The sequence below is a fragment of the Hylobates moloch genome, unplaced genomic scaffold, assembly GCF_009828535.3.
Source record: "Hylobates moloch isolate HMO894 unplaced genomic scaffold, HMol_V3 SCAFFOLD_23, whole genome shotgun sequence".
NCBI lineage: Eukaryota > Metazoa > Chordata > Mammalia > Primates > Hylobatidae > Hylobates > Hylobates moloch.
The window spans coordinates 12,579,834-12,592,908 of NW_026652298.1; positions in this window are offsets into that span (position 1 = coordinate 12,579,834).

Sequence of the window (13,075 nt, forward strand, 5' to 3'; positions counted from 1 at the left end):
ATAAGTTAAATGGTATAAATAATAAATATTACAGGGCTCCAGGAAAGATCATTAAAGGCTCAAATAAAAGAAGACTTAATAAAGATGATGGCATCATAAAGCCAGGAAAAGATGAAAAAGAAGATGCTGTGGACTAAAAGGAAAAGGAAAAGCTGAGGAAGGGCTCATGAGGTTGAAGCTGTAAAAGCGGTGTTTGTTGGATTTATGGTAACCTTAGGAATATCAGCCTATAAATTATTTTGATGTTGGCATAATTACCTCTTCCAGGAAGTTTTTTGCACCAAGGAATAAGAAGTGGCACAATGCAAGAGGAAAACACAATAGAAAGTATAAATGAAGAGCCTTGGGAGAGAGCCTGGGCAAAAGAACTTTTTTGCATCTAACTCCTCTGTAGGAAGTAGTGATATATGTTCTATGTTACTTCAATATCTCTACCTCAGTAGTTTTGCTTTCCTTCCTTTAGGAAAATGTAAAATTTCTGTTTTGCAAATTCTTTGCTACCTTGGGCATTGTGGAGCTTCTGGGCAGAAGCATTTGACTTGTAACTTTCTGCCTTTCTCCGATTAATATAGGAATACCACTTCAGAACTGGCAACATAATGGGGGCCATAGATTTTTTTCTTTTTTTTCTGTTTTTCCTTTGGGAGGTATGCTACTTGAGTCTATGGCCACATATTTTTATGCTTTCTTTTCCTTAGAAATCTAGGGAGGTCTTTTCACAGTAGAAAGTTATTTCTAGGATGTAAAATATTTGTTCTTTATAATATTATTTTTAGCAAAGGAGTGGAATAACCAAGTAAGTTAGTTATTACTCATTGAAAACTTGGAACTGGATTTTGTATAATCTCAATAATTTGAATATATTTTTTAGGTTATGCACATTAAAACTATTACTAACATTTTTAAGGTGCTCAAATAGTTTGCAAATCTACTATCTGAATGTGGATAAAATTAAAATACATGTTTGCTTTACCAATGTATATATTTACTTAGCTGTTGTGACTTATCATGGTAATAAAAATACCATTTTTTTCTTCAGTTAATTGCTCAGTACTATTGAAAACTATAATGAACAGACAAATAAATATACCTTCTTCCCCCTGTGCCACTGTTTTCCAATTACTGATTGATGTATAGGCCTATGTTATTTATTTGTCTTTATTTTTTCATTAACTAAGTGAATGACTTCATAAATAGATTTTTAACTCTCATCTCTTGAAATTATAATGACTATGCAAGTGCAGAGAAGTTCAGATGTTTTCAGTGGAAAAAACGCTTTCATTACTATTTTAAATTTAGCTTTAGAGGCAAATATCTGTCTACGAGAGGACTTCTCTAATTCATGCCTCTCTTTCTTCTATTACTCAATTCCCATTAATAAAAAAGTGGTCTGGGTTAGAGTTTTATTTCTGTCCTGGAGAGTTTCATGACAAAGCATAGCTGAATACCATAACACACTTTCCCCGAGCCCCATCAACCCTTTTCTTTACATGCATATTTCAGTTTCTACATTCCTAAAAGAACTACAGTTCCAAAGATCTGATGTGTTTTGACTCAATTTTGTATTCCCTAAGGCTGGTTTACAAAATAATTTTTTTTTCTGTTCAATTACTTGCTTTTCATTTTCCAACTTCTTTGTTCTTGCTCCTTTTTTATAGGGTTTTCAACAGGAGTAGAATCCCAACATTAAAAAAAAAGTTAATCCTATAAATTAAGAACTACCATTGGCTAAGATATGACTCTGGAATTACAATTAAATATTAAAAATAAATTCTTATATGTTCTAGATTGCTTCTGCCTGTCTCTGATATCAGTGTTATAATGAAGTGCTCTGTATTTCTCCAGAAACAAGACGGAATCAAATTCTGCTAAATCTGTTCTATATGATATATATTCTTTCTAGCAACACATTTCTAATACTTTGCGCTTGTTCACCCTTATTTTAGGAACTTTGTTATGGATGGGACACAATTTTATTAAAATAGTTATATATCTTGTTTTCTTATTTCTATAGGAAATTTAATGCAAAAGGAATTAATTTTTTTACCCTTTTCAAGAAGGGGTAAAACCTTGGTGGGTCTGTCTGTGTTCCTTGTCTTAAAGATTTATTAAAAACTTCTGTTTGGCTGGGCGCAGTGGCTCACACCTGTAATCCCAGCACTTTGGGAGGCAGAAGCGGGTGGATCATGAGGTCAGGAGTTGGAGACCAGCTTGGCCAATATGGTAAAACCCCATCTCTACTAAAAAATAGACAGATTAGCCGGGTGTGGTGGTGCACCCCTGTAGTCCCAGCTACTTGGGAGGCTGAGGCAGGAGAATTGCTGAAACCGGGGAGGCAGAGGTTGCAGTGAGCCGAGATCAGGCCAGTGCACTCCAGCCTGGGTGACAGTGCAAAACTCCATCTCAAAAAAAACTAAAACAGAAAAACAAAAAACATAAAAAGCTTCTGCTTTACAAAATCAGAAGTTGTCAAGCACTTCAGGATAATCTCACATTTAGAATTTTGGGAGAAATGAAGGGCCTTTGAGAAAGAAGGCAATGTAGCTACTATTTAAGGTTGTGGAGGAGAAGAGAGAGGGAGAGATATGGAGAGGGTATCTGAGACTAGGAAGGAGACAAGGGTTTGGAGGGTTTCATAAGTGGCATAGATCTAGACCCTGTGTGCCACATGGTCCCACTGGGCTGATGGCTGAAGGGTGGCTATAGTCCCCAAGGTGGGCCATTGAAGACTGTGGGAGGTTTTGTGGCTGAGCCTGTTTTCAGTAGAGGGAAGCATGATGGCGGCCTCTGAGTGCATCCAGAGTAGCAGTGTCTGATAGACGGTAGAGAGTAGGGGCTGACGGTGGCATCACAGTGGAAAATGACAATTGTGGCTGTGGGAAGCAGAATATGGCTTGTCAAAAATGTCCAAGTCCCAATCCCAGAAACTTGTAAATATGTTACCATATATGGCATAGGGACTTTGCAGATGTGATTTGATTAAGAATCTTGAGATGGGGAGATTAACTCGGATTATCTGGGTGGGCCTAATGTAATCATAACAATCCTAGTAAAAGAAAGAAGGAGGCAGAAGAGTCAGAGGAGAAGATGTGAGGACGGAAGCAAAGGTTGGAGTGATATGGCTGCTGGCTTTGAAGACAGAAGAGGGCCATGAGCCAAGGAATGTGAGAAATCTCTAGATTCTGTGAAAGACAAGGAAATGGATTCTTCTCTGGAGTCTCCAGAAGGAATACAGACTTGCCAATACCTTGATTTTAGCGATCCACTGCAGACTTCTGGCTCCAGAAATGTAAGATAATAAGTTTGTGTTGTTATAAGTCACTACGTTTGTAGCAGTAGGAAATTAATACGTAGCCACAATGGACTAATAGTCAGACTCTTCCCTCATTTTTCAGGTTCCCAGAGGTTAAGTTTACATTTGCCCTAGGGGAAAGGGGAGTTCCCATCCCCACCAAAAGCCCAAACCCAAACCCCAAAACCCTCCAAAATACTATCATCAGAGATTTTATAATTCTACTGACTGGCATTTAGAGCCAGATGTAATTTTATTAAAGAAAATAAAGTGATGTTTTGTGCAACATGATATTATGACTCATATATACATCATATATGCATGCTTACTTGGTTACTTTGATTCACTGTGACTCAAAACAAGTATCATATGATATACCTAAAGATTGAATTCTTATTTCCTTAAAAACTTGTCTATATAACAAGTGTAACCCATATGTACTGGTAAGGAACATCTGAGTAATTATAATGTTGATACTTCTAACAAGTGAAGCCATAACCTTAGAGGCGGAAGATCCTCTTGTACAATTGCTACAAGATATTTGAAATGGGAAAACAGTAAGGGCAAAATGGAGAGGGAAGTCTTTTCAAAGCACATCTGGAGCTAATTGAAGAACACACAATAGCTGAAAAAAAAATAGTTATTTCTCTTACCAGGGAGGGAGAATTATTATTTTCCCCTTCCAGGAGTAAGAAATTGTGGGAAGGTTTAGAGGCAAGAGGAGGCAGAGGGAAAAAAATGACAGAGAGGCACCTGTAACAAGAGTGGCAGTAGCACACATTTGGCAGTTTGTCAAGATCCCTTTGAATTGAATAACTTCAGTTCAAAGGAAGCCCAGGCTGTGAAACAAATGCTGAGGTGCATACTGTTTCTGAAGAAAATAGCTCAGAGAAAAAGTTTCAGGAGATAATGGGTTAGCAAAAATTAGGATTATGCACAGGAAGACAAAGAAGTAACAGTAAGACTTAGGCACAGTGTTTGTACCTGTGATGACCACTAAATGAAAAAACATCTGTAGGAACAAATTCCTGAAAGTTATAATTCAGCAAGAATATTTTGTTAAGCTCTGATATTATAGATGACGGTTTTCTCTCTTTTTCAGATGTTCTGAAAGTGGTCATAAAGTTTTTAATATTAAAAAAGTTGATTGGGAAAACTGTCTTTCAGAAGACAGCTGTTCTTTCTTCTGTTTCTCTGCCTTCTTCCCTCCATCAATGAAGTCTTTACAGCCAGTTACCAAGCTGCTGAATCTGCATTTAACTTATCGGATGGAGTCTTTTCTGGAGAGAAGCTCATTTCAGCAGACTCAGACTGTGCAGCATGAGACCCACAGAATCCTCTGTGTGGACATTATCAGATGCTTATTGGCGTGTTTTGCCAAATCGGCCTAGGCATTTGCAAATATCCAAGCTGTGCTTCCCACTCTCAAATGTCTGGTGGAACGACAGGATGTAGGAAAGTGATGCAGAAATTTAACAGCAATTAGCACAAATCTCTGTGGGCTGTTGTTACCCAGCAGGATGCAGAGCAAGAGCAGCTGGGACATTTTAATTCATTTTAAAAGCTGGGCTCTTTCCCAAATGGATGATGTTGGGGTCATAGCTAATCTCTAGAGAGAGAGTGTAGCAGGGCAGGTAAACTTCAAGAGACTATGAGGAGGGGAGCCTCAGGCTGCCTTTATATCCCTTCCCTTCCTGGATGCTTCCTCTTGCTCATTCCCTGGAACTCCAGGGGTAGCGAGAACCCAAGGCCTCAAAGGAATTCCTAGAGATACTCTTAGACTTCAGGCTTTTCAAGTGAGTGAATGAGTAAGACTTGGTTGGCAATGTGTATATACCCATGACCTTATCTTTTTATTTGGATTAAGTGACTAAATAAAATCTCACTTAAAATTTTGTCCCTACAGATCTAGTTTGATGATTGGCCTGAGCCATCTCTTACCTTAAGGAGCCATTGTGCTATGTCCAGCTATATTATGATATATAGCATCTCGTCCAAGGGTGCCATGACTCATTAGTGTGCTGTTGGAGAAAAATGTTTTTTATTTCCCTCACCCCATTTGATCCTCCATGTCCTTACCCATGTTGGGGATGGGAATCATTCAGTGTAATAATACATCAATGTTGTACGAGATGAGACAATCTATTAAGCAAGAGAGAGGTTTGTATTTTTTGTAGACGCCACTTTGAAAAAATCCAAGGGTAGAGCCATAGAGCCAGGAGTGCAAGTATTATGACAGAGGCAGTGCAAGGACAAAGTCTCTGGGACCAAAAGCTTGGTGAGAGGGATAGCCAGGCTGACTTGGCATTGGTTTTGTATCAACTAATACGTAACTTGAGAAAAGTAGAGTTATGTATTTAACTTTAACCTTATTACTTACATCTTGTGTCTGATCAGCTGCTAGTAAGATTTTGACCTTTTTAATATGAAGCTGGACCCATACCCTCTTCTGTATATTTGGTGCTTTGGTTAAAATGCTGTAATGTCAAGAAAGAGCACCTTTCTACTGATGGATTCAGGGGACACAGTTATAGGCAGATGTGATAGGGAATTTTAGGGAAGAGCTCTTTCTTGCTGCTTTGCTGAAGAGCCTATGAAGCTGACTCACAAGTCATGATGTGGTTTGGCTCTGTCCCTGCCCAAATCTCATCTCGAATTGTAATCCCCACATGTCAAGAGAGGGACCTGGTAAGAGGTGATTGGATCATGGGAGCAGTTTTCCCCATGCTGTTCTCATGATAATGAGTGAGTTCTCATGAGATCTGATGGTTTGAAGATGTGGCACTTCCCCGCTCACTCTCTGTTATGCTACCACGTAAGATATGCCTTGCTTCCCCTCTCCCTTCCATCATGATTGTAAGTTTCCTGAGGCCTCCCCATCTGTGTGGAACTGTGAGTCAATTAAACCTCTTGCCTTCATAAATTACCCAGTCCCTGGTAGTGCATTATAGCAGTGAGAAAATGGACTAATACAGAAAATTGGTACTGAGAGAAGTGGGGCACTACTATAAGATCCCTGAAAATGTGGAAGCAACTTTGGAACTGGGTAATGGGTAGAGGTTGGAACAGTTTGGAGGGCTCAGAAGAAGTTGGGAAAATGGGGAAAATTTCAAACATCCTAGAGACTTGTTTAATGGTTTTGACCAACATGCTTCACAGCAGCCCCTCCCATCACAGACCTGGAGGCCTAGGAGGGAAAAATGGTTTCATGGGCTAGGCTCAGGGACCAGCTGCTCTGTGCAGCCTCAGGACATGGCGCTTTGCGTCACAGCCACTCCAGCTCCAGCCAGGGCTAAAAGTAGCCAAGGTACAGCTCAAGCCATTGCTTCAGAGGATGCAAGCCCCAAGCCTTGGCTGCTTCCATGTTTTGCACTGGCAATTGTGCAGAAGACAAGAGTTGAACTTTGGGAGCCTTTCAGAGGATGTATGGAAATGTCTGGATGTCCAGGAAGAAGTCTACTGCAGGAGTGGAGCCCTCATGGAGAACCTCTACTAGGGCAATGCAGAGGGAAAATGTGGGGTTGCAGCTCCCACACAGAGTTCCCACTGGGGCACTGCCTAATGGAGCTGTGAGAAGAGGGCTGCTGTCCTCCAGACTCCAGAATGGTAGATCCATTGAGACCTTGCACCATGTACTTGGAGTGTGGTGCAAGCTGTCAGTGGATCTACCATTCTGGCACTAAATGCCAGCCCATGAAAGCAGCCACAGTGTCTGTACCCAGCAGATCCACAGGGGCAGAGCTTCCCAAGGCCTGAGGAGCCCACCCCTTGCATGAGCATGCCCTGGATATGAGACATGGAGTCAAAGGGGATCATTTTGAAGCTTTAAGATTTAATTACTGCCCTGCTGGGTTTTGAACTTGCATAGCGCCTGTAGCCCCTTTGTTTTGGCCAATTTATCCTATTTGGAAGATGAACATTTACCCAATGCCTGTATCCCCATTGTTTCTTCAAAGTAACTAACATGATTTTTATTTTACAGGCTCATAAGTGGAAGGAACTTGTTTTGTCTCAGATGAGACTTTGGACTTGGACTTTTGGGTTAATGCTGAAATGAGTTAAGACTTTCAAGGACTGTTGGGAAGGCATGATTGTGTTTGGAAATTTCAGAAAGACATGAGATATGAAAGAGGCCAAGGGCAGAATGATATGGTTTGACTCTGTGTCCCCACCCATATCTCATCCCGAATTGTAATCCCCATGTGTTGAGGGAGGGACCTGGTGGGAGGTGATTGGATCATGGGGGGCAGCTTCCCCCAGGCTGTTCTTGTGATAATGAGTGAGTTCTCATGAGATATGATGGTTTAAAAGTGTGGCACTTCTCCCCTCTCTCACTCTCTCTCCTGCCACCATGTAAGATATGCATTGCTTCCACTTTGCTTTCTGCTATGATTGTAAGTTTCTTGAGGCCTCCACAGCCATGCAGAACTGTGAGTCAATGAAACCTCTTTCCTGTATAAATTACTCAGTCTTAGGTATAATAATTCTTTATAGCAGTGTGAAAATTGACAAATACAAGCCCCTTCCCAATTTGGTTGCCTTTCCCAAGTGAGCCCACAGGGTAGTCACTGGGAACTGGGCTGGGGATACTTTGGGAACAAAATTTATGAGAATGATAGTGGCAGTTTGCTAAATTCCTGGGATGTCCAGCAGAAACGTACACTCTCCTTCCTACTATTATCTTAAAATATGAGTATTCAACTTTGATTAAAACACTCCCTTTTTCAACCACTAGATTATTTGTTCTTTCATCAAGACAGATGAATCATTTAGAAAATATTATGATGGTGGTGCAGTACAAATTATAATGGATCTGAAACAATTTCAAGACAGAGTTCTGAAGTAGCTGGTATATTGTTGCTCATAATTCAGGAGCATTGGCAGAAGTGTTGAAAACAGATTTTTCTTAACCTTACTTGCATCATCCTTAACAAATGTCCTCTTTTTTTCTCTTTAAGAAGGAATGTTCCTCTTCACAGTTATCTGTAAAATATTTGTCAAGAACTTCTACTACAATTTTTACTAGTCACTTATCTGATAAACTTAAGACATTTTTGAGGGCAGATTTTATTCCCAGGTTAACCAGTTCCAGTTTGCCTGGGGAAAACTGAAGACTGCATAGAAAGAGCAAAGGATATGAAAGAAATGAGCAGAGTCCTTGCCCTCAGTATCCAGTTATGAATCCTACCTCAAGTTGCTCATAATGACTTGTGCATCCTGTTATTTCAGTTATTCATATTTGCAAATAGGGCAAGTAATGTCTACGTTATATAGCTTTATGGAAAGTGAAGCATCTAGTTATTGTCTTTCATACATGAGGCAGCAACACAAACCCAGTGGATTCCCAAGGTTCATCTAGTCAATGTCTGAAAGAACAGAAACTGGAGTTCTCGAATTTTCCTGTCAAAACAGGCAAATTGTTCAAAATCACTGGTGTACGTTTATTTTTCGGTGGAGTGGCTAGGAGGCAATCCAAAGTTCTAGCAGAACTGCAGTTAAACAGGGCTGGCTTTGATTTTCAATTATATGAGGGACCCATTATCTGAAGAATATATCCTGTCAAAGGATATAAAAAAAAAGTTTGTTAAAACATATTTGTAAAGGCAGAGCTGTCAATAAAATAAAGGAAATTATAATAGGCCAGAAACAATGAGAAAGCATGGATACAGATGGGTAAATGAGTGTTGGAGCTGGCCTTTGCCTGGAGGCATCTGTCATGGTGGGTGACACTTTAATAAGTCACACTTATGTGATGAGAAAGCCTGGTTCTGAGCATCACAGAGTTAGATAAAAGATCCTTGAATAAAGCTGGTTCACCTCCTGTAGTGTACCAGAAAAAATTCCACCCCACAGAGATACTACCTTTTTGTGCCTTGGCTCTGGGTGGAGTGGGGAAACACATCCCTCCAGAAAATTTCTAACTCCAATCCTCCAGTCACATGAATTTGGGGATGGAAATCACATTTCCTGTGGCACCTGAAAAAAACAGACCTGAGTAGAAAATGTGTAGTGTCCCTGGGTCAGTTGTACCTCCAGATACCTGGCAGAAGGAAACATGAATCTCTCTGGAGGGAAACATTTTAAAACAAGACTTCAAAGAATTCCTACTCTGTTTTTGAAGAATATGAATGCACAATTTAAAAGCAATTGTAAAACGTATGAAAAACAAGCCATCATAAACAAAACCAGCAGGAAAAATAAACTACGGAATTAAACTTTCAAAAGTTTCAAAACTTTCAAAAAATACAGATTTTGGAATGTTCAGACATCAAATATAAAGAATCATGTTATAAAATGCTCTAATGAAATAAAAGGAGACAGAAAAAGTGTAATGAAGGAACATATTTTTATTGACAATAATTGGAGATATTTGAAAAAGGAACAACAATTAAATTTTTAGAAATAAAGAATATAACAACTAAAATAAGAAACTCTATACAAGTTAAGCAGCAGATTAGACATACTTGAAGAAAGAAAACCACTTAGTACACTGGTATCTCTTAAGAAATTGCTTCGAATGTAGCATAGGAAAACAAAAGGATGGAAAATATTACAAAGAAATTTAACACACATTGGAATTTCAGTAATAATGTCTAATTTGTTAGATTAAGAAAACAGAGGGCTGGGCACGGTGGCTCACGCCTGTAATCCCAGCACTTTGGGAGGCTGAGGCGGGTGGATCACGAGATCAGGAGATGGAGACCATCCTGGCTAACACGGTGAAACCCCAGCTCTACTAAAAATACAAAAAATTAGCCGGGCGTGGTGGTGGGCACCTGTAGTCCTAGCTACTCAGGAGGCTGAGGCAGGAGAATGGCATGAACCCGGGAGGCGGAGCTTGCAGTCGGCCGTGATGGTGCCACTGCACTCCAGCCTGGGCGACAGAGCGAGACTCCATGTTAAAAAAAAAAGAATGAACGAATTTCACTGGACAATGATTAAGTCAGGAAGGAGTGTGATGAGGGAAAAATGTTCTAAGATCCTTGTGTTTTTGAGAAGATTGTAAAAATATTGGCTTATTTTAGACTTTAGTAAATTAAATATGCATATTAAAATTTTCCAGGTAATCACCAAAGAATGGAAATAGAGTTTATGTCTTCCAACCTAGGATTGGCAAAATAAAATACAGGAAAAAATAAGAAACAAATATTAATTAATTCTAAATAACTGAAGAAGAAAAATAAGAACAAAGGAAAAATTGGAGCAAAGAGGAAGCACAAGATAAGATAGTAGAAAGTAATCCATTTATATTAGTAATTATATAGATGTCAATGTGGTAAATTCCCTAGTTAAAATGCAAATCTTTTCAGAGTGGATTTTAAAAATTCCCACAATTTTCACTTTAGAAAAGACAGTGTCTTGGGCTGTTTATAGGGATCCAGAAAAATTCAAAGTAGAAGGATGAAAAAGATAAAATGGAAGTATAAAACAATGAAGAAAATTAATGTAGGTATATTAACTGGAAAGAGTGGACTTTAATGTAGAAAACATTACCAGAAATAAGAGTTTGTTGCATGTTAATAAAAGATTTGGGTTTTCAGGAAGATATTGACAATAATTTCGAATTTAAATGTACTTAATAACATAGCTTCAAAATATATAAAGCAAAAGTTGAACTGAAATTTAAGCAGAAATTGCCAAATCAACAACATAATGGGAGAATTGAATTTACCTCTCTCAGTAACTGATAAATCAAGCAGACAAAAATCAATAATGATATAAAAGATTTGAAAACTACAATCAACCATCTTGATCCGGTGACTATCTTTTGAACAATGACTGCTCCCAATAATTTGAGTAAAGAAAGTATAAATTTTTTTTCCTAGGTCATGGAATACTTAAAAAAATGAACTTATCCTAGGCCATAAAACATGTGTGCACAAATTCCAAAGACAGTTTCTCATAGGCCACATTCTCTGACCTCATTTTAGAAGGACTTAGAAGCTCATATAATGATAATACAAAGGAGCCAATCTTTTTATATAGCTGTCCCAATTTCTTAATACCTGGTTTTATTTAGTAGAGAAGGCATATTCCAATTTCTCTTCAAAGACAGTGAAATGTTAGATTAAAAGGAATAATTTATTTGTGAGAAGGTGAGAAAAACAATGGTGCTAGACCCGTTTCTGAGATTCAGGCACACTATCAACTTCCGAAGTTTCTGATGCTAGAGAGGTATTTTGAAATTTCACAGCCTTTGGGCTGTGCAAAACCAAACATGCTAGTATTTTCAGTTTTTGTTGTCATTGTTTACATACTTTTTGGTGCCATCCATTGTAAGGAGCTGAAAAGAGTGAAGACACTGAAATGAGACAACCAAATATTATCTGAACCCTGCAAAATGGTCTTTGAATTTCTCTTATAAGCCATCAATTATTATTTTGATTGTGCTGACACACTTTTCTCATTTTAGCCTTTTCTCATGGCCAGCTTAAAAAGGATTACTTTGCTTAAATAGGTTTGAGTATAATTCTTCAAATGAAGCATTCATTCAATTTTTAAAAAAATTCTGCATATAGCATTTTGCCTTTGTATTGATTGTTCTGCTGATTTGATGTAAAGTCGCTTGAATCTCACAATCTTTAGATTAGCATTTGTCTTAAGCATGACATATTTAATGAATGCAATATATATACTTGTTAAATTCTTGTGTTATATGGGAATTTCTAACATTCAAAAAATTTCAAAAATCTTACATATGTAGATGCTGAAAGCCCAAATTAGGTTATTTTTAAGTCAATTAACCCTCAGTTTTTCAGCTTCAAATAAAAATAGGTTTTTTTTGGTATAAATTATCCCACTAATATGGCATATTTAAAATTTTTTTCATTGTAAAAATCTAAAACATAAATGAATTATCATTACAGCAGAAATCAGGTAACAACAAGTAATAAAATCACCTAGCAGAATCATAGATTTAAAGTAACTTGAAAAAGACTGCAAATAGAGAAAGTATTTAAAATATAAAGATGAGAATAAGAGCATGAGTATAATACGCTAATTTTTTGTATTTAGTAGAGACGAGGTTTCACCATGTTGGTCAGGCTGGTCTTGAATGCCTGTAATCTCAGCTACTTGGGAGGCTGAGGCAGGAGAATCACTTGAACCGAGGAGGCAGAGGTTATAGTGAGCTGATATTGCGCCATTACACTCCAGCCTCGGCAACAAGAGCAAAACTCTGTCTTAAAAAAAAAAAAAGTTATTTATCATAATAAATTGGCTTGTGTGATCGTGAGGGTGGCTAGACAAGTCTAACGTCCACAGGGCAAGCTGTCGGGAAGGTCACTGAAGCTGAAACTCTTGGGTCAAGCTGATGCTGTGGTCTATAGGCAGAATATCTTCTTCAGGGAAGCATCAGTTCTGCTAAGGCCTATCAGCTGACTGAATCAAGATCATGTAAGTTATCTAAAATAATCTCCATCCTTAAAGTGAACTCATTTTTACTTTAATTGCATCAACAAAATATCTTCAGCAACACCTAGACTAGTGTTTGATAGAGTAACTGGGGACTGTAACCTAGTCAAGTTGACACAAAACTGACTATCACAGAAAGCAATTCTCAAAGCTCTTAGAAACAAGTTTTGTTTGTTTTAGGAGGGTTATATGATGTAGAAATACAATTTTTGAGAAAGTAATTTCATGTGGCTAGAAATTTTTTTTTGAACACTTCATTTTTATTATTTGATTTTTTTTTTTTTTTTAATTTAATGAGACAGAGTCTCGCTCTGTCACCCAGGCTGGAGTGCAGTGGCGTGATCTCAGCTCACTGCAAGCTCTGCCTCC